Source organism: Rhopalosiphum padi, chromosome 1 (genome assembly GCF_020882245.1).
Source record: "Rhopalosiphum padi isolate XX-2018 chromosome 1, ASM2088224v1, whole genome shotgun sequence".
Taxonomy (NCBI): Eukaryota; Metazoa; Arthropoda; class Insecta; order Hemiptera; family Aphididae; genus Rhopalosiphum; species Rhopalosiphum padi.
Window position 1 is genome coordinate 88,437,390 of NC_083597.1, and position 26,042 is coordinate 88,463,431.

Sequence of the window (26,042 nt, forward strand, 5' to 3'; positions counted from 1 at the left end):
GATATATTATTATGTACTATTCACATGTAATATGCACGAGATGTCGGAACTGATTTTAAAAGTATAATATCAGAAAAAACTTGAAACTGTCCCAAATATGCGATAAACTTAATGTCCGCGTGTGTGTATTTGTGTTATTTATCTGTAAATTTAAAGCGTAAAAGTGGTGGAAGGGGGTAAGAGGGCACCGTATCGCCATTTTTTGAATAATTAATTAGGTAGGTGACTTTTTCTAAAAATGTTGAATATTTAAATGCAAATTATAACAATAAATATTTGAGTTATTTAATTTTGTGCACTAACTCTAATCGATTAATTGATTTAGAAGATATATATATATATATATATACGATGATTAGAGAATTTAATTAATTAAAATTTAAAACTAAACCTCTAAAATGTTATAATATTTATAAAATATTGCCTAAATATAATAAGAAGGATTAAAATAAATTAAATACTACTCTCTCGGCTCTCGTATTTAATATTTTTGTAAAACTATATTATTCTTTGAAAATATATTTTACGTTCTACTCAGAAACTACTAATACAAAAATAATTTACAGTAAAAAAAATTGGTTCTTTTTTGAAAAAAGAAGTTTTTATTATGACAGAAATACAGCTCAGATAGTCTTTAAATGGTATAAAAACTAGTTATTGAAAACATGTTCCTATGAGTATACAATATGATAGAAATTTCAAAAGCTTGAATTTTTATATATATTTTTTTTTTTTTTTTTGAATATTTGGGATTGAGCACTGAGCAGTATTGTTGAATATAGGTAAATATATGTGGTAGTAGGAAAAATGTTTTCATCGTATGATATACTCCGTCGATTTATTATGTTATTGAGTTTTTTTATATTATAAACATTAAGCTGTGGTATTATGTTATACCACGACTAAGTAAAATTAATACGCGAATAGGCCGACAAAAAAATATAAAGTTGCTCTTCATAAAAAATTTTCAAGTTACGCCCATATGTAAAGGCATATTTTAATCTCTGTAATTGAAAAGGTTTAAATTTACATTTCAATGATATATCGTATTGTGGTTGCTTTAGTCATCGTCTATCGACGTACTCTGATATTAAAATGGATGATACACGTACAATTTAATTATACGTTTATTATAGTTGTATGAATCGAAATTATTAAAAAAATAAAAAAATCCCTAATTAATGATATTAATACATTAATCACATATTTTATTTATATGATCCTTTTATTGAACTGAGTATAATGCACTGCGGCTTTTTATTTATAATAATATGTAATTTATTTAATGAGCATTTAATTATTTATTTTTTCTAATAAATGGTTTAATGTTGTTTTATACATATCGAAACGCATTTTTTCGATAATTAAAACGTTGTTTCTTAAAAGTTTTAAATTTTCTGAGTTGTCTTGAAGTGTCATTTTAAAATTTTAAAATTTAATTACATTTACGAAATTGTATAATAGGTGTCAATTAATGTTCATGATATTGTCATTGAATAGCCAGTTTGTCACTATTATACATGATATGTTCAATTGAATGACGAATAATTTACATACGAAAATAATTCTGAGCGGTCTGTTGGGTTATATTTCTAAGGATATTTTAGTAGATAAATAAAAAAAATATTAATTTAAAATAAAAAATAAAAATTATAAGAAAATATTTCGTAAGGAATCCGAGAAAGATATACGTCAAACACGATGTGTGCAGGAAGCACAATAATTATCCGTCCGCCCGTATGATTTATTTGTATTCTGTACCGCTCACAAAAAAAATTCGCCTTAACTCTAATTTAAGGAGGAGGAATGGAATTTTAGTCAATTTACAAGGGAAGCGTAGAATGAAAAAGGTTGGGAACCGCTGTGCTGCGTTATAGTATTTCGTGTCTAATTCGTATACAGAAAATGTAATATGCAAATATGAAATGTATGTTAATTCGATCACACTTAGCTCGTAGTCGGTATCGTTCATATTGTTCAACATAAATTTGACAATATGTTCTTCGTTATTTCTTCACGAGCGCGCGGTGTTCGATGCTCAAAATCACTTCGACAAAGTATAATATACAATAATATTATAGACGTATGCACGACGTAATATTCAATTAGTATTCATTTATTTGTTTACTTACTGGACCGAATGATGCTGAGATGTACTTTTATCCTACGTTATTTTTATAGGATTAAGGTAATTAATTGAACGCCGTACATGTACTATAATTTGTATCGTAATTAATATTCACGGTATGATGTAGGTTTTGTATTTGTTATACAAGACGGATTACCTATAGCGCGCAATAATTTAACTGTTAATCATTTTAGATTCTGAATGTCCCGACGTCTGTAACTAGTATAGGTCATTTTCAGACCACCGAATGTCAACCGAGTACCTTAGTACTACGATTGAATTGTTGCAAATTAATATATTACAATGGTTCTAAGTAATTGCTTACAATCTAAATAATTGTAATACTATATATCAGCGGTTCCCAATTGGTGGTCCGCGGACCCCCAGGGGTCCGCGTGTTGGTTTTAGGGGGTCCGCGGTTATGTTGTTTTGTACTTTTGTAGTAATATTTTTATTTTATTTTAGTGAAATTATTAACTTTGTAGTAATATGAAATTCCGAGTATTTATGGACTATTGAAACTCGATTATCGCGAAAAAAATAGATAAGCAATTTCATAGAAATAAATATCATTATTATCTTCACTATTACACTATTATTACTATAATTCAGAACGTGAAACCATACTGATTATTTTCTTTCCATTAACCAATAAAATATATTTCAAAATTTATTTTTTTTTATTTTTATAAAATGTTTATAAAATTAAAAATTAAATCATATTGAAAATAAATCGTATATATTTATTTCTCATTTTCATAATAAAATAAAATTGAAAAGTAAGTATTTACAAAAAAGGGGTCCGCGGATCAATTTAAGTCATAGCTAGGGGTCCGTGGCTTCACACTAATTGGGAACCGCTGCTATATATTATATATATATATGTATAATAACTTTGTTTATAATAATTAATATAATAACACGCAATACTCAGATTGTATCGCGCAAATAATTGTTATGTTTTAAATTTGAAAAACGAATAAGGAATATTAAGGTGGATAGTAGTAGGTTTGCCAGAGAGAAATAATTAACTATAGTAAATGCGGTTAATTATACGCGACGGATAATCCCGCAGCAGCGTTCACAGCCGGATGTTTGAATAGCTCAATACGTATATTATATTACACACGTATAATAAGTGTGAACGCAAGCAGTATAATATTATGTACTCGTATTTGAATAGCAAAAATATTATAGTTTACAAGTGCATATTGTACTGAAATGGACAATGTGTGTTGATGTTTTTTAGTCGGAAACTATTGTTACAGTAAAGATTTTCGTTTGATCTCTATTAAGACGGTTTATGGTATATCTCTTCTACTAGTAATGAGTGTCCGTCGAACGAAACGTTAAGGGTACACGATGTGCTCGTGAGTTCAATGATTACACACGTTTTACGGCGTAACATTAGACACTATCACCAGTAAAGCATTTGTGTTTTTTTTTTTTTTTTTAGAACGTCTGCAGTGCGTCTGTGTACATACAATATGCGTAGGTGTATAAAAGTGTCACCACACACTCCGTAAGACGTTAGATCGTAATAATTAGCCATACAGTTGGTGTGTTCATTTAAATAAAATCTTTTAATGTTCTCTTTTACTGATTTACCCGTGAGGGGGGGGGGTTAACCTCCCCATAAGTAAAACATGAATAATTATTTATTTTATGGAATATTACATTTATATTTGGGATAAACATTCTTTTATAATAATACCTGATATAAATGGTACCTCTTCACATAAATTACTGTTTTATACTATACATTATTTTATTATATATATATTTATAATTATTGTTACTATAATAATTCATGTTCTGTTACCAATACAGAAGGTTAAACTAATTTTTGACAAAAAAAAGGCCCGTAATTTATATTATTATAGTGATTGAGTTATTGTCTATTGTTATTTCATATACAATATTACTAGTCGTTATTATGTTTTAAGTTAAAATTTCAATATACCATACATACGTGTGAATAGGTTTATGATATAAATAGCTTAAAATTATTATAATCTCAATATAATGGAAATTTCATTATGTAAAGTTTATAATAATATTCGTAGTGATGAAAAGTTTCAAGTCACAATGTATAATATGGTTAATTTACGATAAATTAATTAAAACTGTTATTTTTCATCTAAGTACCTATACGATTTCAGGAAAATTTGAACTTGAAATAGCTATGAAAAAAGTATACATTTGAAATTTTTAAGTTTTTGCCAGAACAACCGATGAGTATCAACAGTGTATCTTAAAGTAGGCATTAGCTATTAATAAAAAAATAATTATTTTTTAAATATCTTGCATATTTTGACGAATTTTCTCAAAATTTGAACCTCAAATGTTTATTTATTTTAAATTTCGTTTATTTATAATTTCGAAACAAAGTTAATTTAAACTTTTCATAATATCTAATATAATATGTATACAATATTTAATGACGCACTGAAAGTCAGAAAATAAAATGTATTGATTTTCGATGAAGTTTCGTTCTTATGTAAACAATACAACAATGTTAAATTATTTCGTAACACGCTCACTGGTTTATCGCTTTACAATGCGTAGTTTATAGAAATAATAATAATGTACTTATTATTTTTCATTTTTTAAATTTAAATTTAAAAAAAATACCAGGAAAATTGCTTTTGTGTATATACTGCATTAAGTGCATTGTAGATATTGTCATTTAGGAGTTTTAATTAATAAAATATATTTTAATCATATTGTAAACGAATAATTATTTTGAACATGAACGTCGAATGTTTTGACAGCCTGAATTACTAAGAATATTTTTATTGTTTATTTATTTTTTTAATTTAAACAAAAGAATATTATTTACAATCTATAATATTATTTTATATAGAATAAGTAAATTTGGTACCGAAAGATAACAACACGAATAACGTTAGGAGGGCGGGGTACCAGTGTGAAAACCCTCTGAATATTGAGGAAAAATATTTAAAATTTTTTTATATTGTTATATCAGGTAATATGTTTATCAGTAAGTACGACTAGTACGGTAGGTTGATCTACAAAATGAAATTTTATGCTTTCATCTATTTTATTTTGGTATTTTATAGGCATGATATAATCTTTTAGGTATATGTTTTTGAATTAATGACAATCTTTTGATAACCTTTTAGAGTACGAATTTACGTATTAATTATTTCATTGTTCTTCGCTCATAATTGTTTTTCGAACAATCGCTATTCTGGCCCACGCTAAACAAATCGCGAGGTGCCTGTTGTTTTTAATAAACGCCTCACCACAGGACTGTATTTATTTTATTTAAACGTCTTTAATTATTTAGGCAATAAACAAATATTTAAAAAATAAATTGACTCATTCGCCTTTATTAAAATACACAGATAATATTGTTGTATTTTATAAGAAATAGCCAATCAGCATATCATATTATTTGAAATAAGTCGAAAAAGTTTAAATGGAAAATAGTATGAGAATACGGTAATTGATGACGTTTGATGTAATATACAGAAGGCAGAACACCTATTTAAGTTACTTCACATCAGGTTTTCGTCAGGTATTAGCAAATTCCAACCATGTATATTATTTGCGAGTATAGTATTTTGTTTGTATTAAATGTATCTAAATTGTTAAATGTTAATCATATTACAAGTAACGTTTTTACAGGCTACTTGATTTATAATTGTAATATGTCAAGTACTTTTCTATTGAAATATTATAGAAAATGTTTGAGAGTTTGAATACACGCTATTGTGGTATATATATAAATAGTAAGTATAATAATAAAATTGTGCTGCAAGTACGCTTCGTAACTGACATGGAAAATAAAAAACTACACTATGCTATTTAAATATCAAGGTTTTTATCATACATCTATTAATTCAACATATGAAAATTGCAAAAATTAAATTTACTAAGGGATCTTTTTAAAGAGAACAAATAACGACAAATTCCATAGGCATTGATGAAGTCCTTTTGAATAAAGTGAGGACAAACACTAATAAAGTGCTAATCTGAAAACAAACTTGTACAATAGAGCGAAATCAGTTTATTATATTAATTATTATTGAGAATATCGGGACGTCTGGTATGTACAATATTACCTAATAGTTAATCATAATTTAATCGAATGACAGCAAAAACAATAGAGATTAAATACAAATTTAAAATAGACTTGTGTTGTACAAGGATGTTGAAATCATGGATGATGATCCTAAATATATAATTATTATTATCATATATATTAATCAAACGAAAACGTAAAAGGATAAATTTTAAATCATATTGATTAATTGTATATGATTAGGCTACCTCACTACCTATATAGATTTGTCAAAGTTAATATTTATAAATAAATTATAGTTTGAAGTAAAATTTAAAATTTGGTTTTATTTATTTTTGATTTAAAATAATTTAATTTTCATCAAAAACACATGATCTATTTCATTATATTATTTCTGTACATAACATTTGATTATAAATTTAGATACACTATTGTATACATCGTTTTCTTTAAATTGATAATGTATTTGAAATAACATAATATAATCCATATTGATTTACCATAAAATACATTATATTCATAAAATATTATTATTCGTTTTGATGGACGAATGAGCAAGTTCACTTGGTACCTATACTAAATTTAAGTAGTTATGGTTTATCGTAAAATTTGAACAAAAACTATTATGGGGGTATAGAAATAAGAGAAAAACATTATTAACCTACATATAGGTACAATAATAATATTGCTATAAGAAGCATAATATTGTATTTGATCATGAAACGTATTAAACGGGTTTCATATTTTGTTGTTTCGAGAGTATCAAGTATGTTTAAAATTTAAATTGTTATGTTAATTTATATCCGTTATATATTACGTAATCGATGACATTGTATTAAATATATAAATAAAATAGAGTAGACACAAAAAAAAAAATAAATTAACTTTTACATTATTAATAAATTATTATCACTATGAAATCAAAAACACTTGACAACGTTTTTATGACAAAAACTACCTGTTAATATTTTAAAAGATTCAGTATTATACTATGCTATAATCCCACGGGAATTTTGAAAATCGTACTATAATAGTAAAATCTGATAATATAAAGCAAAAATCATTTTGGTGTCGTTATTTTTGTTTCTCAGCATGAATTTTAAATAACAAGTCACAGCTTAAACACCCTAAAAATCATCGTATTTTTTAACTATAAAATTATACACTGTGAGAACAAAAAGGATGGAATAAAAATCGTATAGAAAATTATTAACAGAACGGGCGAAAAACTTAATTTCTTTATCTTTACAGCGTAACGTTTACGCGTACGATCGGAGTAGCAACGACATAGCCAATTATGTGGCTGCAGGTAAACCATTGCAACCGAGTAATATTATTTTCTCATGCGAACTATATCTCTTACTTGCGCCTATGTTTATAAGTACCGTACTACGGGAAAGAGTTATAGGGTACCGAATTAATGACTTTTGCGGGGAAAAAAACATGTTGCGATGCCGAAGTAGAGCCGAAAAAACGCGAAACCAAAATTACATTGTTTCAAACGATGGTTTGATAACGGTCGGCTAAATACAGGTATGAGAATACGTCTTATTCCATCCACCTATTATACTATCGATACGACCGGGGGCGTATTCAGAATTGTCTAATGGGGAAAAAGGGGGGGGGACACGAACAAAAAGTTCAAATTTGCGTACATGGGGCGCAGAGTTGTAAAATGTCGTCTCAAAACACGGCTCTGACTGACGTTTCTAAACACGAGTGTTGTCAATATCCACAAGACTCGTGTGGAAAAATGGTCGGGCGACGGACTCTGTCCGTAAAATATCATAACGGTTTATCGCGCGTATTTACACATCGGTCGCACAGTCGTCGGCGTTCGGGTGACGATGGTATCGCCGAGTGACGGACGTGGCGGAATCGCGGACTGAGCGATGGGAGAGGGGGGGGGGAGTGAGTTGGCGACGGGGCGCGCGTCGGCGGCCACGGACGCGGAGTTCCGGCGACGGGACGTCTCGGGTTTCTCCTAGGTAATCGGGGAATTTCGGCAACTTACCTACCGCCGCACCCCCTCCCCGCCGCCGCGGGGAAAGGGCCGTAGCGGCGGAAAATTTTTCCGCGAGTGACGTGGGCGGAGCTCGCGCACGTCTGTACCGAAAAACGTTGCGGAGCGTGTCGCCGACGCCGCCGCTGCCGCCCGCGGTGGTGGCGGTGGTCGTCGTCGGCGGCGTTGACGGCGGCGGCGGGCTGACAGTCGTCTCGCGGTATCCGACACGGTGTGCCCGCCCGTTACACGCGTACGTGTGTGGTGTCTCTCCGTTCACGTGCCCCCCGACGAGAGAGTTCGCGAAAAACGCGGCGGAGAACGTCAATCGTCCGTAGTACCTCCGGTGACATGCACCCGTCGAGTCGTCGGCCGTAATATCGCACACGCCGCATTAGTATTCACCCCCTCCCCAAAATTTTCCGGCTGCAGGATTTTCGCGGTCTCGTCGCCACCATGTGGTCCTTCACGCACGTTCGCACGTCGCGAGGCGGTTATGCATTAATCGTCTAGTCGCAGTTGATAACATTATTATTGCGGCGAAGGAGTTGTGACGACCGTGCAGCTTCGCGTCACACAGTATTCGCGGACATTCGTGTCCCTCACTCACCCCGCGCCTGTTCATCGTCCTTATTCGCCGAAACGAATTTCCGTCCCGCGGATCTCGAATTCCGGACACGTCGTCGTCGACACGCACATGCACGTGCAGGTAAGTTCGTCAACAGTGTTTAGTTTGGGTCCGCAAATGCAATAATAACAGGTGTCACGCGTCGAGTAATCGACATCGTTTTTTTTTTTTTTTTTTTGGGGGGGGTCTGTCGAGTGCATAGCGATTTCGTCGAAAAAAACCATGTCGTCTTTGGCGTAAAGAGATCACTCGTCACACATCCAATGCACGCGGAATAGTAGTGAACCGTATTATACGGTATTAAAGTGCCGTGGACCGTTATCTCGAAAGAATATGGAAATATTGAAACGTCTCGGTATCGCTGTAGTTCTCTCGAACGGTACATCGAGTGAGGGGTGTCCCGTCGTTCCGCATACTTTAGATTAAAACGCGTCTTTGAAACTCACGCGTTGTGGTGTGTGGACGAACCAATAGCGTTTAAGTTGACACACAGTTCCGGTTTCGTATGGTGACAACAGATATACAGGCCATATCGGAAAGTGCGTTTAAAAGAGACCTGAACTGTCTTTGTGTCGCTGTGTGTTATCAATTAAGTGACTCTTTACATTCAAATATGAAATGTACACACGTCAAGAAACCGTTTGGTGGAAATAATTAAAACGAATACAGTTACGGTTTAACGACATGTGGAGTACCTACTCGTATTTAGTAAACAATAACTTATAGTGATAGTAATAATAAAGGTATAACCTAACCGTTTAATATATAATTAAACGGTAACGTAGTAAAAATATATACGCAAAAATGAACGTGAAAAAATATATGTACAAAACATCTAAATAAAAAAAAAATACGTAAAAAATGTTGTAAATCGTGAGATTTGTGCAGAAACTTTACACTCCAGATATTTTAATAATTATTTTGTTTGAGTATGATTTTAATTGTATTAACCAATGTAAACTACATCGCTTATGAAAAAAAAATAAATATTATAATTATTTATTTCACGCGCCTTATGAAACATTTATATCACTTTATACGGTCTTCAGTTATGTTTCATTCATTTGGAAAATTGGTTGAAACGTTATGCAAAGCAAAATAAAAAAAAAAAAAAAATTATTTTTATCGGTATAAAATTGTGAAGTTTTTAGTTCTAAATGTTGAGTTATGATCAATTTTCATAAATTAAAATTATATAATAAATTTAATTAGTGTACTATTTTTTGATTTAAGACTGAAATCTAAGACTTAATAGAGGACATTATATTCCCGATCTCGTAGAAAATAATATTATAATCAAGACTAATATTACAAAATCTTAATTAAAATAAAAGTAACTTGACCACTCGATATACATGTATATATATTTTATCGCAAATTTATATAGAGATTTTTTTTAGTTTTGGACTTTGACTTTTATCATGTCTTTGCAATGATACTAACATATCATATTACATGCATAACTTTATTTAATAAACCGTTAAAAATATTTATTTATACTTAAGTTTGTTTACAGAATTAAATGATAGGGGTTGTGGTTAGAATCATTTAATGAATGTATTTTATTTTTATTTACTCACCATTTATGATAAATTTTATAAACTAACTGTTAATTATTATTATTCAACAAGATAGATTTACAATTATAACAAAATCCTTACAATAGGTAACCACAAGTTTAGTAAGTATAAGTAATTTAATTCGAACGCTCAATTCTCAATCACTGTTGATATACTTTTTTTTATCTCTTTTCCAGCTTTCTTAAGAATAGTAACAGATCAAACCATATAGTGGTTTCAAAGTTTGTGTGGGAAAAGATCTACTGATACAGTATTATACATTATAAATGTTTTTATTTTATAAAAGTTTGAGCAACTAGTAATTTAACCTTGTCGTCAATAGCGTGAATTCGTGAGTCAATTTATAACTTTTACCGGTATACCAACTAGTTTTTATAACATTTTCATAGTTCAATCAATAGAATTTTCAAAATCAATTATAATAATCAAGTTAATGTTTAACAAAAAAAATAATAAAAACTTTAACAAATAAAAATGCATATACTATTATTGCATTATTATTATTTCACTAGTATAGAAACAAATAAACTATTATTTTAAGTTTCAGTTTGATCAAATTCGGTAGTACTGAAAATAAAGTAGAATATTGAAAAATTTTAAGAATTTAAAGAAATCTAATTCTATTCATTTGTATAAGAGCTCTCTTGATTTTGTATTTTAACTTTATTTGTAAATGCGTAAATTATTATTACTGTCATATATTATGAGCAATGTCAAAATTGAAATACAATTTTTAAATCTTCAAATCAGTCATGAAATGTATGTAAACTTATGTTTTCGTCCAAATTATGCGTCATAAATCTTATCACAATATTATACAGATAAATAAACAACAATGCGAGAACAAGTGCCGTATACAACTTGCACGTGAGTTCACTTTAATATTGTTATAACTAAAAAACACTACTACTTTTAATTTGACATGGACATTTATTATGTTACTTTTACGAAATACAAATTTAAGTTAAAAGTTCTTGTTGCGTCAAAATGGAGTCACGTTTGGACACATTGTAAATCATCAGACATAATAATATAATCAGTTACACAGATCGAAAATAAAGTTATGATAGGAAAATGAACAGTCAGGTTTCTAATGGATTCGTCGATGACTGTTAAATATAATAAAAATCGTCAAAAGTTGGCGGAATATACCCAATACATATAATACGAGTACATGTAGCAACATGACCGTGTAATAAAGATATTTTTAATTGATCACAATATATGTGTATGGGTTGGGACTTGTTTAGAAAATTGTATACAAGTATGCAACTAAAAAAATAAAAAACAATTATAAACCAAAATGTATAGTTAAATTTGAATTTAATTATTTATTAATTATCAATTATTAAGGCTCTTTTTTTATTATACTTAAAACTTACGAAATAATATGCAATTGAACATTCAGATACAATTACCAAAAAGTTTTCTAAAGTATACAGAAACAATTAAATAAATTAAAAAAACCCTAAGGAAAATGGTATTTTTAATACCAATCACTAATATTATGATAAAAATATCTGATCAAAATTATTACATTTTATCAAAAAAAAAACATTTTTTAACATAAAATAATACAGATAATATAGACAAAAGCAAAGTCATATTCTTAATATTATTCATATTATTATTAATTAAGTCACAAATTTATATTATCTAAATAATAACCAATTAAGAATCCCCGAATCCTATATTATTGTAATTTCCGAATACATAATAAAATAGACAAAATTAATTTATGTGGATATATATAAATTGTTTATATGGATTTTTGAACGAGTTTAATGTTTCAATTTGTGTACAACACAATTTTGATCAAAATGAAAATATTTCAAAATAGAACTGTTTGTAAAATAATATAATTATTAGGTAAAACAGCGCTATCCACCGCAAAAGTGCACTGCAGTTCGTTTAATAGGCACTCGATGTCCACTAATTGTAAAAAAAAATATCAACTATAGCCGTACCGTATTTAGATAAAGGGGAAAAATGCGTACCAGCGGCGGTCGGTTAAAAGTTATTTAACACTAAATATTATATTGTACAGATGAAGGGTAACCACCACTGAACATTTTCTTTTAACGTTTTATTATAATATAAAAATATAAGAGATTAACGATAAGCTTTTTTTCCCAATATAAAAATGTTATTACAAATTCGCAACAATATCCTGTAACATTATATACCTGGAAAAACTTAATTTTTTCTATCAAATATTAAAACTCAAAAAATGAATTATTTTAGGTCCATGATTTGTTAAAAATGTTCATATTAAACATGTACTAAGTACAAGTGGAAGTATAAAGTACGACTGTCGATGATTTTGAGAAAATAATGAATGCATTTTTAAAAATATCAAAAAAATTCAATATTGTTAAACAAATTATAAAATTGATATAATAAGTTAAAATAGTATCTTGAGATAGAAGTCTATTATTAGGATTTTCATATGTATGCTATACATTTTTTATTCAGAGTTAACTCTTTGTGTATAAAGACTAAAAACTACATATATTATATAAAATAAATACCGGCATACGGTGATTCTCTTAACAGGAAACAATTATTATTCCGAAAAATATTTTTTAACATAATATTTTAGTGATAAATCTTTTTACAAAACAATATTTTTAGAAAAAAGCTGTTTTTATTGCATTTCTTATCGTTCGCTTTTAAGCTTTTACTTTTTCAATGACAACGCGCGTTATAAAAAATTTAATATTTCAAACAATTTCTGAGTATTTTGGTAGATTAAAAATGAAAATGAAATACTTTGTACAGGTAGTTAATTATTTATAATTATTTCAAGACATCCTTAGAGTTGTGTTCTATTTGTACTTATGATACAAAAATGCGGTTCATTATGTTTAATATTTATCTCGACATTTAATACTTTTTTTTTATTCCTATCGTTTCGTTTTAAAATATTTTAAGTACATATATTATATAAAATTAGTAAATTTATTAAAAAAAAAAAATAACATTCATAAAAGTAACAATATCTTAAGATACTCCATAGCAGTTGCAATACTTTTAAGATATGTATTTATTTTTATAGACAATTGTACAATCAAAATTATATTTTTATTGATATATTTTAAATAATTAGAATAATTTTCTTACACTTAATGATATAGTATAGGATGTGATGTCACGACTGAAGATAGTGACATATTATTTTAAACATTAAATTCTGATAAAAAAAATGAATTTTTTTCATCAATTTATTTAATGCATCAAAATTCTCGAAATTATTTAAGTTTGACGTATAAAATTAATAATGTATGTGTTCATCAAACTATATCGAAAAAAAAATTGTAATAGATATTATACATTTTAACAAAATTCGTAGTATTAAAGGCTTAAAATTATGACGTATGCATAATGTTTTCAATAACTTTAATATATTTGAATATAAGTAGCATGATGTTTACAATTATTGTAAAATATTGAAACATATTAATAAAATAATTTAATCACATTTATTGCATTTCAAATTGTTTAAAATTACAATACTGTTCATGTCGGAATGATATGAATATGTCTGCCTCTCTTTTTTATAATTCCTAAAATCTCACCTGGACTTGCAGTTTTCAATCAATTTAATACTCTATATCCAATATTATCATTTTGAACATTATACATGAATGGTAGGATTCGAGAGCTTTGCAACTAACACAATATTCTGACTATAATAGTTTTGCCTTATACAACTGAAATGTATTATACTGCGTTTAAAATTAAAATTAAAATTAAAACCGCGATAAACGAGAATAATCTATTCATATAGAAATTAGAAAAATTGCAGGGCATAAAAGTCCTCATTCAGTATCGTTTGCAGTAGTCTCTAATGATTTTTTATTTTAGACCATACCACTTCAAAAAAAAAAAATCATATCTTACAATATAATATTATGTATATTATATTAACGAGTAAATACAAAACGCAAGAATACACAATAATATAATAGAAATATTATATTATTATGTGCTTCGGGTACATCATAATATACTTAAATCCGGACAATGGTGACAAATGATTCCTGGATATTTCATTCATAAATCTTGTCGGTATATAACGCGTCTTTTTAGTACAGGATAAATAAGTGATATTATAATAATTTGTTTACTAATTATAATAATAATACATCATGTGCTATAAACAAAATCGTACATAAATTATTATGTTCACAGATATATTATTTCATATCAATATAAACCGTTCCAATGCTATCCTAATTGTAACTATTGTTATATATTTGTAACTATTTTATAAAAGAAATTTACATTTGAATGGCTTCTTACTTAAAAAAAAAAAAAATTCCAATTGTTTATACCAATCATTTGTAACCAAATTGTACGTAATCATTATTACATATACATAGTTATATTACATGGTATCGAAACAAAATCGGAAATTGCATATTGAATATAGAAAATTGAATTTGTAAAATTCGATTTTATGATGATATATTATGCGTCTTTAAGATTTATGAACCAATAATTTTAAAACATTTAATATTATATCAAGTCGTAATCAATTTGATGCGATTCGCCATTTCCGTTTAACATCGCACACACTTATTGGTTAGTTCTTTCTTTATTTATTTTTTTTTTCAAATTCGCGACGCATCTTGAGTTTCTCAGATTGTTATACAAATATACGTTAAATCTCGAGTTTCTGCTGTCTAAGTAAACTGTAATATTGTAATATGCTGGCAAGAACAAAACAATATTCCTTTGTAATGCGTTTTGTTTGAATTATTATTTCTACATTCATACTTTATGGTTCTGGAGACGGAGAATTCGGCGTTAAACCGTGATACGCAGTACTCACATGCTGAATTTTTGAACATACCAGGTTTACTTCACTGGTTTTGAATACCTGTATACATTAGAAACGTTTCTTTTTTACAAACGTGTTTGTATTTTATTTTTTTTTTTTTATTTATGTTGTGTAGGCACTCGCTAAAATAATATAACACTACACACTCGACGATAATTATATATTATTAATTTTTGCAAAGTAAACTTTCATCACTTTAAACGATCATTTACACAATAATATGCATTGTATTTTAAATGGTTGTACGGATAATTCTTAGTGGTTGAATAAATTCTCAAAACATGAAAAGTTTTTCTTTACATTTCAGTCTTATGGGCCAGTTGCTTTTGTTGTGAAAAGATTAAATCACAAAACGTATTGCACGCTTGTTAAAATAATATACATCATTATACACACGCATATTAAATCAAATAGTTATTTTTTTTTTCTAATATTATAAGTACGTTTCGGTATAAACAATAATTATCGCTCATATCTGATGCGAGAAGTCTGACCTTTGCTTTTTTTTTTTTAATAAATTAAAATACACGAATCGCCCCCATAGTTACTCCTGTGGCACTTCGGTAAGTGGTTTTTGAATTGATTGCCAGCCTATTTAAACTTAGGGTTACTTGTTCGGCAAGAGTGTAATAGTGTATTCGCACACATACGTATAAATACATCACGTCTTTAATATTTTGAAATAATAATATTAGACTTATAGAACAACACAGATGACTTCCGTCAAGGCGAGAGTCGCGAGATATTAATATTGTCCACGACTAACCTGTATCTGCGTAATCGTCTTTTTGAAAATCGTCTTTCGAGATTCCCGGAAGCCTAGCTTGAAGGAGTAGCCGATCAGTAGGCTAATTTTTTTTGAATATTATTATTAATGGACAATTTTCGAGTCCCCGTCGAATAAAATAACACAAATTCACTTGTCTGTAAGTAAAGTAACTACGGTATTCTAACGTCAAATCGATACGTACTTAATAGTGTACTGTGTGCGTTCAATCTACTGCTGCCGCCTATCTGCGCATTGCCAGAGTTGCAAATGACTCGATCATTTATTAAATCTATCTGTAAACTACCCAAACTACACTATCTAAATTGAACGTAAAATATTTATTTATTTTGTTTTTTATTTTCGTCCGTGTATTGTCATACTGTTTTAATGTTTTTTTTCTTGACTTCTCATTACTTTCTAGACGTATTCAAACGAGCCATTCGGTATACAACAAACAAAAATCAAAGCTATGACTGTGAAAAGGCGTAGGTAATGATTATGACACAATTATTATAAACATATAATTATAAATAACAACCTAAATTTACGACTTTAATATTTTTAGGTAATATTATTCTGTTTTCTCGTACTTGTTTGACTAAATAATAATAATACACACATTAGCAAATCGTGTTTAAAATTTAAAAAAAATTAATGGTCATGTGAGGATAGTCCATTAACAAAAGTACGTTTTTCTTTTATAATACAATAATTTATAAATATTTACATGCACGAGTAATACTCCCCATGCAAAGATAAAACAAAATAAAATTATAGTTATAGTAGAGATAAAAAATGGATAGCTGAATCGCGATAATATATACTGCATGAAAAAAGGGGCGTTTGATTTGTTGCATACTGAAGTTTTGTTTTCAATTATATGCAAAGTTTTTGTCAAAAATTAAAATTTTCATCTAAATACAATTTTTTTTTTTTAAATATATTAAACTTTTGTGTACACATTATTTATTTTGTGTAGTAGGCAATATTTCTAAAGAATAATTATACATAAATTATTAGTATTCAATTATCGTTGATAAAAACATATTTAATTTAAAACAGGCGTATACGATATAGTTAGTTTAATAAAATATATTATTTGGGTGGCTAGTAAAATTGTAATCTCATGTTTCATCTTTGTGAAAGATGCTCAGTTTATATTATATATATAAATGAAAAAAACCATTCCAAAAGGTAAATATTCGCGTCGTAATGCCAAAGTACCGAAAGATATTTTCCCTGTTATTAAATACTCGATGGACAAAAGAAAGAAACCCTGTACTTGTGATGCTTTTTTTTCTTCTACAGTTTAAAATTTGAAACTTAATATATTTTCCCAAAGCAAAATCTTAGTCTCCGTATTTTGATCGTCAGATAAAATATTTATAAATGTTTAAAGAAATAATATAAATGAATAGTTTTAATTTTATTTTTTTAATTTGAGGATTAGTACCATATACATTATTCACAGATCTATTATGTTTCGGTAACAAATATTCAGTGCCAAATGCAATATATATATATATATTTAGTTTAACATATTATCCGTTAATGGTACTGAACGTTGATTTCACTGTTAAAATGGCTCATTAACGTTTATTTTTTTTAACCATGTCTGTTTTAATTTTAGAAGCTTTAGAATAATGATAGTAATTTTTATTAAAAACTTTTACAACGATAAATTAATTTTTACCTATATATGTGTACAAGATACAAGCCGAACATGATTAATTTATAACAAAAAAAAAAAAAAAAACCGTTTTAAAATGTTTTTAATAAATACAATATATAAGCAAATTATTAAACTGTAATCAATTACTACAACTGTAATTACTGAATAAATATTATCCAATAATATTTTCAATAATACAAGGTGACACGCGTGACAAAAATCGTTGAAACTATCATAATACTCTAAACTGACATCGTAAAATCCTCGTGCGACAAATAGTGTGACAAATTTAAAAAGTGATAAAGCATTTAAACATTTTTTAAATTATTTTTTAATGAATAATTTGTTGAATTTCCAATTGCTTAATGCGTCTGCAATTCCGTATTTATATATGGATTATATGATATTACGGTGATTAAACATATGATATGAAAAAATTAAAATATTTTACGATAATTAATATCATTTAAAAGGCATAAATATTTTTCGCTAATTTGATTTGCCACACGAGTGAAGTTTGTGTGACTATTACTTGCAGTATAATACGAGTGTACAGTGTTTTGAAGGTTTTTGTAATTTCAAGATATCACGGTGTAAATCAGTCATGATGTGTATTCGTCTGAATCGCCAATATTATTTAAAACGTCGGAAAGTTACCGAATTACGTATGGGCATACTATATTTGCACAGAGTATTGTATAACTGTTTTTGTTATTATTAATATTATCATTTCCATGCGGCAATTGTCAATAAATTTATTACATGTTATTTGTGAACGGAAATTCTAAAAATATGAAGTTGTCGAGTATATAAATTCAATATAAAAGTTTAATATGTCACTTGTAATAGAAAGACCATCAGTATTATGCCGAGATCCATGATTGGGATCGCGTCGTTCGTTATATATAATAATAATAATAATAATAAAAATATATATATATATATAACTACGATACGTTTGAATGACTTATGGTTTACGATTTAGAAAGCCTCGCATTCCCCTCCTCGACCCCCCCCCCCACCGGATCCAACAGGGTCCTTTCTATATATTATGTATAATACACCGTTCTCTTCTCACGCCATCTCGCCACCACCACCACCACCACCACCACCACCACCAACATTCGACAATCATCCCCAATCCACTACCACCGCCAGCCGACGGCGATGGATTGTTCGCGAATCAGCAGGAATCTTTCTGGCATAACGTTTTTGTGGTAACGTAAAAAATTATTTACAACTCGGCAATAATAATAATAATAATAATCATTACGGCTTTGTATGTGGTTATTTCTTTATTTTATTGGCCTGCACAATAGCTGCGAAAATATCAATTAGTTTTGTTGTTTATGCGTATAACGTAGTGCACACGTTTTAAAAAAAAATACAGACGTTGTATACGCGTAGAAGTCGAATTTGATCGCGTCAAACGCATTTTATATCTCTACGTCGTTCTCTGCGCAGTTCAATAAAATATATCAGTAGATTGTATTGATATCACTGTTGTGTAATAATAGTCGTAGGTGGTAACCGTGCGGATCTGATAAGACGAGTTTGGTGTTCTGAAACCTAATAACTTATCTTTTACGAATAGATTGTTTCCGCGGTAGAGGAACTTTTTAACTGTGAATTTTTTGTATCGATTTCAGATGAAATGATAACCATTGTAAAAAGGCGACGTAACGACTTACAGTTTAAAATATAAATATATCACTTTATTCAACTCCAATCATTTTAGTGACCCCGTTAAACATCGCGTTGATCTCACCGAATACTTTATATTTTTGGAAAATGGCAAATTGATCTTGAAAAGCTTTTATCGTATATATAAATATATACTGCTTTAATACAAGCGGTGCTAATTTATCGGCAGTAGACGAAAATAGTTTATCCTCCGCTAATAAGTGTGTGGCCAATAATATACGTTGAGGGGTTATTCTTCGTGTGTATTTACTAAAGCCGGAAACGGTAGTAATGGAAACGCCGGAGAAGAGTTGGTAACCGTTTGAGAGGGCGGTGGAGAGGGAACATACCGGAAGGAAGCGTACAAGGAAAAAAAGAGGAAGAAAAGAATGTGTTCACCCGCCCAACGTTCTTTTTTTTTGTATGTGTAGGTTAGTTTAGGTGTGTGTGTGTGTTTAGTGGTGCAAAAACAGTCGGTCAACAAGTGCTCCTCATCCAGCAACACAATATATTGTTCATATTAAGATAATACGTTATACACGTTAAATTAATATTAGTTATTATAAATATACGTATATATCATATTATACATAATATTATATTGTATAAATAATATTAATAAAATAGCATTTAATTACAATAATATTTTATATGATGTTGTTATATGCCTTGCAGCTGGAGAAAAATATTTCTAATAATATTATTATAATTTAAACAGACAATTAAAAAGTCCGTTGTAGATTGAAAATCGTTCTGAGAAAAAAACATATATAGGTATACAAACATTATAAGACTATAAATAGACTAAAAATTATTGTTTTATTTTTCAAATTATTAGTAAAATGTTTTCAAACAACATTGAATAACAATATATTTTAACCTACTATCTGAAATATTGTATATTTAATTAAAAAATAATCGGTTAAACAAAATTATACTTCTATTAATATTATTTATATTTTATTTATACTTAAATTGATGTTAAATATTACGGTTGATGCAACTCTTAAATAAAAATATGTAAATGTAGGTATTTAAGTATCTGCACGTGACGAAAATTGCATTATTCACATACCTAATTTTGCAACCGACTGCTTTTATGTTCATAGATATTTAGATATCAAAGGTGATTGATTACATAAAATTATATTTTAATAATAACATTTTTGTTTTAGATAATATTTTTATAACATTAAAATTCTGAATATAGCAATAGAATTATTAATGTGTGACTTATTTTTAATCCAATCATTACCTCTTGAATAATTAAAAATGCTTTAATATTTAATTTCATGAGTAGATTTTAGTTGGAAATTGAAACTTGTTGCTACTTTGGGTAGTCAAAATTAAATTAAATTAAATTAAAAGAATGATTTTTAAAATAATTGGAAGACTAAAAAAAAAAAATAAATAATTTGATTTATTTTTATTACAACAGACTAAAAAAATAACTATAGATACTTGAAACGTGTACTAACCATTTAAACAACAAATTTTGAGGTATCACATTATTTTCGAAATATTTTTTCACTTTTTAAAAATATTTACGAACGTTAAAAATGTAAGAATGCCGAAATTATTTATATTTTAATGTATTTATGGTAAAATATTTGGTTTTTGGATAAAAACCTTAAAAATATAACATACATTACGTTCTTCATAATATGTTGTTAAATTTATTATCGTATACAACATTCTAAAAATATTAATATTACATAAGATATTTTAAATTTTAAAATTTTTTTAATTTATTTTTTATAAAATAAATGTTGATATTTGCTTAGTAAAAAGATTGAAAATTTAAAAAAAAAACATTTTTAATAACATTTATGGTTATAGAAATTTAAAAATATTTAACATAATATATCTACACAAATTATTTTTAGAAGCTTTTGAAGTTAAGATTTAATCAAAAATAAGGGTTGTTGTTATTGTGTTCTAATTCCATATAATGTCGTAATTCGACACATTTTGGTACTTCATAAATTATAATTTACTATAAACATTACATCTGTACTTTTCTGAATACTCAATTGGATTAATTTTAATATATAACCTATGCACAAAGTTCTATGGTTCGTTTGTATTAACCTATAAGTTCATAACAATACTTTGTATAGATTAATATTTTAATTTTTTTTATACTATAATATATTATATTATAATTATGATTAATTTTTTTCAGAAATTAGTTCAACATTTTGCATTATTAATAGTTAATAAGTATATAAATTATTGAAACATCATTATTCATTAGTATATCGTGCTGACAGACCATCTCAAATTTAAATAATTTTTTGTATTCGATGACGTATATTGAATAAAAAAAAAAAAAAAATTTAAATTATATTTATAAAATTGTGTTTTAAATATATTTTAGATATATATAAATATTATACATAATATGTACAATAATTGTACATAATATGTATTCAAATTATGAAATAATAGCAAATAACAAATACTTGACTTATTATATTATATAAATTTTGTATTAATTTTATAGTAAATTTATGTAATTAAATAAAAAAAATCAATGTTATATTTTGATCTATTTTTTTAATATATTATATTATTCGATTTTATGAGAAATAAACGTATTTATTTTTATTTTACAGTTTGTTTAGAGTCATATAATAAATATTGGTATATTTAGTAATAATATGATATAATTTACAGCCAATTTGAATATATAGGTTCATTTATATTCAGCATATATAAAATATTATAACAACATTTGATGACATATTTATTTTAACGATTATGTGTTAATAGTTTAATCAATTTTATGACTGAATACTAATTATTGCCGTGAAAATATTAAAAGTGGATAAATAGCTGTCTGGGTGTTTTATTATAGCATATTTAATATTACATTATTGTATCCGGCTTTATAATAATTTCGATGCTATACAGTGGATGATTAAAAAATGTCATTATGATATAAACTGTAATTATTTTTAGTAGTGGTACAATAATTTTATGTATACTTAATCAAAATCTAAAATAAATGTTTATAGTTAAAACACGAAAAATTCACATTTAAAAAGTTCCATTACGATGGAATTAACCTATTCGTATCACACAAGGTATTCGTATAAAAATAGATTGTCCAGATGAATATTTCACAAATATGAGTTGAAATTTTTGAAACGCTAAATTTGTGACTTGAAATTTTATCAGATTTATTGGTTATTACCTAAAAGTATTATTTTATAGCTAAGATATAAATACATTGAACTGATATTGTTTGAGGTACATAATATAATCAAAAGATATAAAAAGTGTTTGGTACGATCAAATTTAAAAGATGTGCTCTAATGGCTCTGAGTCATGTTTCTTTTAAAACTATGTACTAATAAAAATAATATTCACGATAATAAGGGTCTTGAAATATATGTGGGCTTGATGATTCGATAGTCTTAAAAATAAATATTTATGTATTCGCATTTTATGATTTAAAATGTAATTACTAAATTAAATCTATTAAGTATTAGGTAGTTTAAAATGTTTAATACTATACCAATTTTTTATTTTTGTAAACATAACCAAGTCTGTTGAATATTTTTTTATTAATGAGTCTATGTTAGGTTCGAAGCGTATATTGAGTTTAAGTAGCATATCGTAATGTATGTACTATATTATAATATTATTATAGTTATACTACTTATACTCAACAACAGTAACACAAATTAGCTTAATAGTAAAAACATAAATAATGATATTATGTACGACAGTGGTGTAGCTAAATTGCCTACACTGAACGCCGTGTCATATATTATAGTAATGGTATTCAAAATAATACATTCATACTAAAAAAAATGTGAGTAAAAAATTATAGTTTTATAATATTATTAAACGTTTTTTAAATGTTAATTTTTTATTTATTTGTATTTCTGTGTATTATATTATAGTGTTATAATTAAGATGTAAAATTAAAATACCATGGCGCGTAAAAAAAATATATAATATTATTTACCTAATATATATAAAATTTATTTTAGATTATTAACTTATTTATGGAAGTGTCGTTATACCAATTTTAAATATAATGTACCTATTGTACCTATACAATATTTACAATTTAACATCTTATAGATATATTTTTGATTTAGGTTATAAGATTGGTTAAGATGTATCAGGACAGGATGTACCAATGTATCAAGAGTGATTTAGTATCGCGTTATATTCATAGAGACAACGATGAATCAAAAGATAATATTTTAGAATGATTTAAAAAATTTAAGAAAAGAATAATACACATAATATTACATGCAAGTATAATTAAGAATGAATGGAATTATAAAATAATTGAATTGATTATTACACCACGAGAACAAGTACATAGGTTGTTATTTTCTAATTAAATTAAATTTTAGAGTAATATAATTTTACAAACAAACGATTATCTAAAAAAAGATTTATTTATGGAGTTACTCTTGAAAAATATTTTTCTTGAATATCGATAATCTGAAAATCATATTCTATTAATAAATGTGTACCTATATACGTTGGGCATATTATAACAAATATCAAGGTTTTGAATCTCAAATCACCTCCCCGAGTCAGTGATAAAAATCGTTCCAAGTCGGAGACATGATCCTCGGTAAATATGATTCAACATTACAATCAACGTGTTCTTACCTTTAAACTGTTGGTCGTGTATTAATTCAAGATGTGATACGTACCATGTCCGTAGTTTTGCTCGGTAATTGTGTACGCTGCACACGAACGCAGTTATTGTTATGCCTCAATAAATGAACACGACGATTTCTATTCATCGGAAATCAGGGAATCGGTCTTACTTTACATCGATACGGCACTATTGATACGTTATCGACGTTGCACGAAAAATCGCACTACACAAAATATTATACGACTCACTTGTATGTTGCACGCAATAAGTATTATTACTAATAACGTAATGCATGTGCTCGGCGGATGATGATTCGTTTTACGGTTTTGTACCCACGAGATCGACGCGCAATTCCGTTCTCGTCGAGTTTATATCGCATCGTATCGTATATCGCTATATTTGATATTATAGTTATTATTATTATTTTATACGACCTGTGTGTGTGTGTGTGTGTGTGTGTGTGTGTAAGCGGCGTACGTGTTTACGAGTCGCGCAGAGTGATAAAACAACAAACTCGGTCGTAACATATTATTATGATAATATGTATATTATATTTATCGTGTAAATTTAACATTCGGCACCGGCAGAGGAATCCGACCGGCGAACGTCGTGTGCAGATTTTCGATACATATTTACATCGAAAAAGTTTTTTCTAACCCGCATAAATTATGAGAGTATAACGGTTATACTTTGGCTACACACTTTCTCCGGCGTGTAATACACACCGTTAAATTAATGATACACGTGAACGCATATAATGCGTGTACATGTATTATAATAATATCACATATTATTGCACTCGCGGGATTATTCAAGATCGTCAACGAATATCTTATTAGTCGTTATACTATCGTACTTAATATATATATATATATATATATAATGTATATTGTACGCTCTCGCGCAAATATTACAATTATTAGTTTTATCGTCCAATCGATCCGCGATCGATAGAATCGCGCGCAAACACTTCGTTGTCGGATATCATCGTTTTCAGCGTCGCACACTAACGATTTGTGCGTTCCAGACATCTAGACCACGAGAAAATCGTATAAATTGGCACTCTGCAATAACAGAATTAAAAATAAATAAATAATAAAACACGTTTGAAAAGTTTTAACAATATTTATTCGAAGGAAGAATGTATTGAACAGAAATACATAACTTTCCCGTATATATACTCGTTCATTTCATTGCGGATAAAATATTACGGTTTTAGTTGATATTGTTTTTCTGAAATGATGAATATTTTGCCAATACTCTGCACGGAGAACATTTTATATGAATACGAATTTCTATTAACCGGTCATTGCACAATTGCTCGTGTCTTTATATACAAAAATAAAAAATAATAAAAATAACAATTTCAATACATTTTTAATTTTAAATTTCTTCGAATCATGGCGTTTAGAACAAAAACATATTGATATTACACGTGTTTATGAACATTGGATTGTTAAAGACAACAATTACAATCAATATAAATAAATTACATATTAATTTTAAAAAAAATATTGGTTCCAAACTTTGAAATAATTTATAAAATAGGTATGGCTTACATGGATTTTTTTTTTAACAAGAAAAATGTAGTATTTTACAATTTGCACGGCTTTTGGTTTTTGCAAAACTTTTTAAATTTTAAGTGACTCGTCAGCTTTAATGTGCTCACACGCAAACTTACTCTAGCAAGTAAACCACGCATTTTCCGCTGAACACGAACTAATCAAATAATGAAACTTAAAAACAAAAGTTTCAGTAGCAAGTATATGATGTCTTAATGATTCGAGAAAGGGAGTTAAATTAAATAGCTTCTGTTCTGTAATTGTCTTCTAAGAATTTTTGGAAATTGAAAGTTTAAACGATACCACACCACAGCCATATCGAAGTTTCGAATAATTTATCAAGTCGATTGAAATAATAAACATGCATATATATAAAAATTACATGCATCTATATATAATATTAAACATTAAAAATGACAAATATAGATAATATTTGAATTTTATTATTATATTTGATTTTTTACTATTTTCAATTAGTATTTTAG

At 27.8% G+C, this 26,042-nt stretch overlaps 1 protein-coding gene across 2 annotated transcripts in view; it reads left to right on the plus strand.

Moving 5' to 3' along the window:
* The first annotated feature begins 8,372 nt into the window (after positions 1-8,372).
* Positions 8,373-26,042, plus strand: part of LOC132917170 (lachesin-like) — a 189,756-nt gene continuing 172,086 nt past the window's right edge. For both annotated transcript variants that reach the window (XM_060977778.1, XM_060977779.1), the window contains exon 1: positions 8,373-8,890. The gene's annotated coding sequence lies outside the window, so the exon portion shown is untranslated. The remainder of the gene's footprint in view (positions 8,891-26,042) is intronic.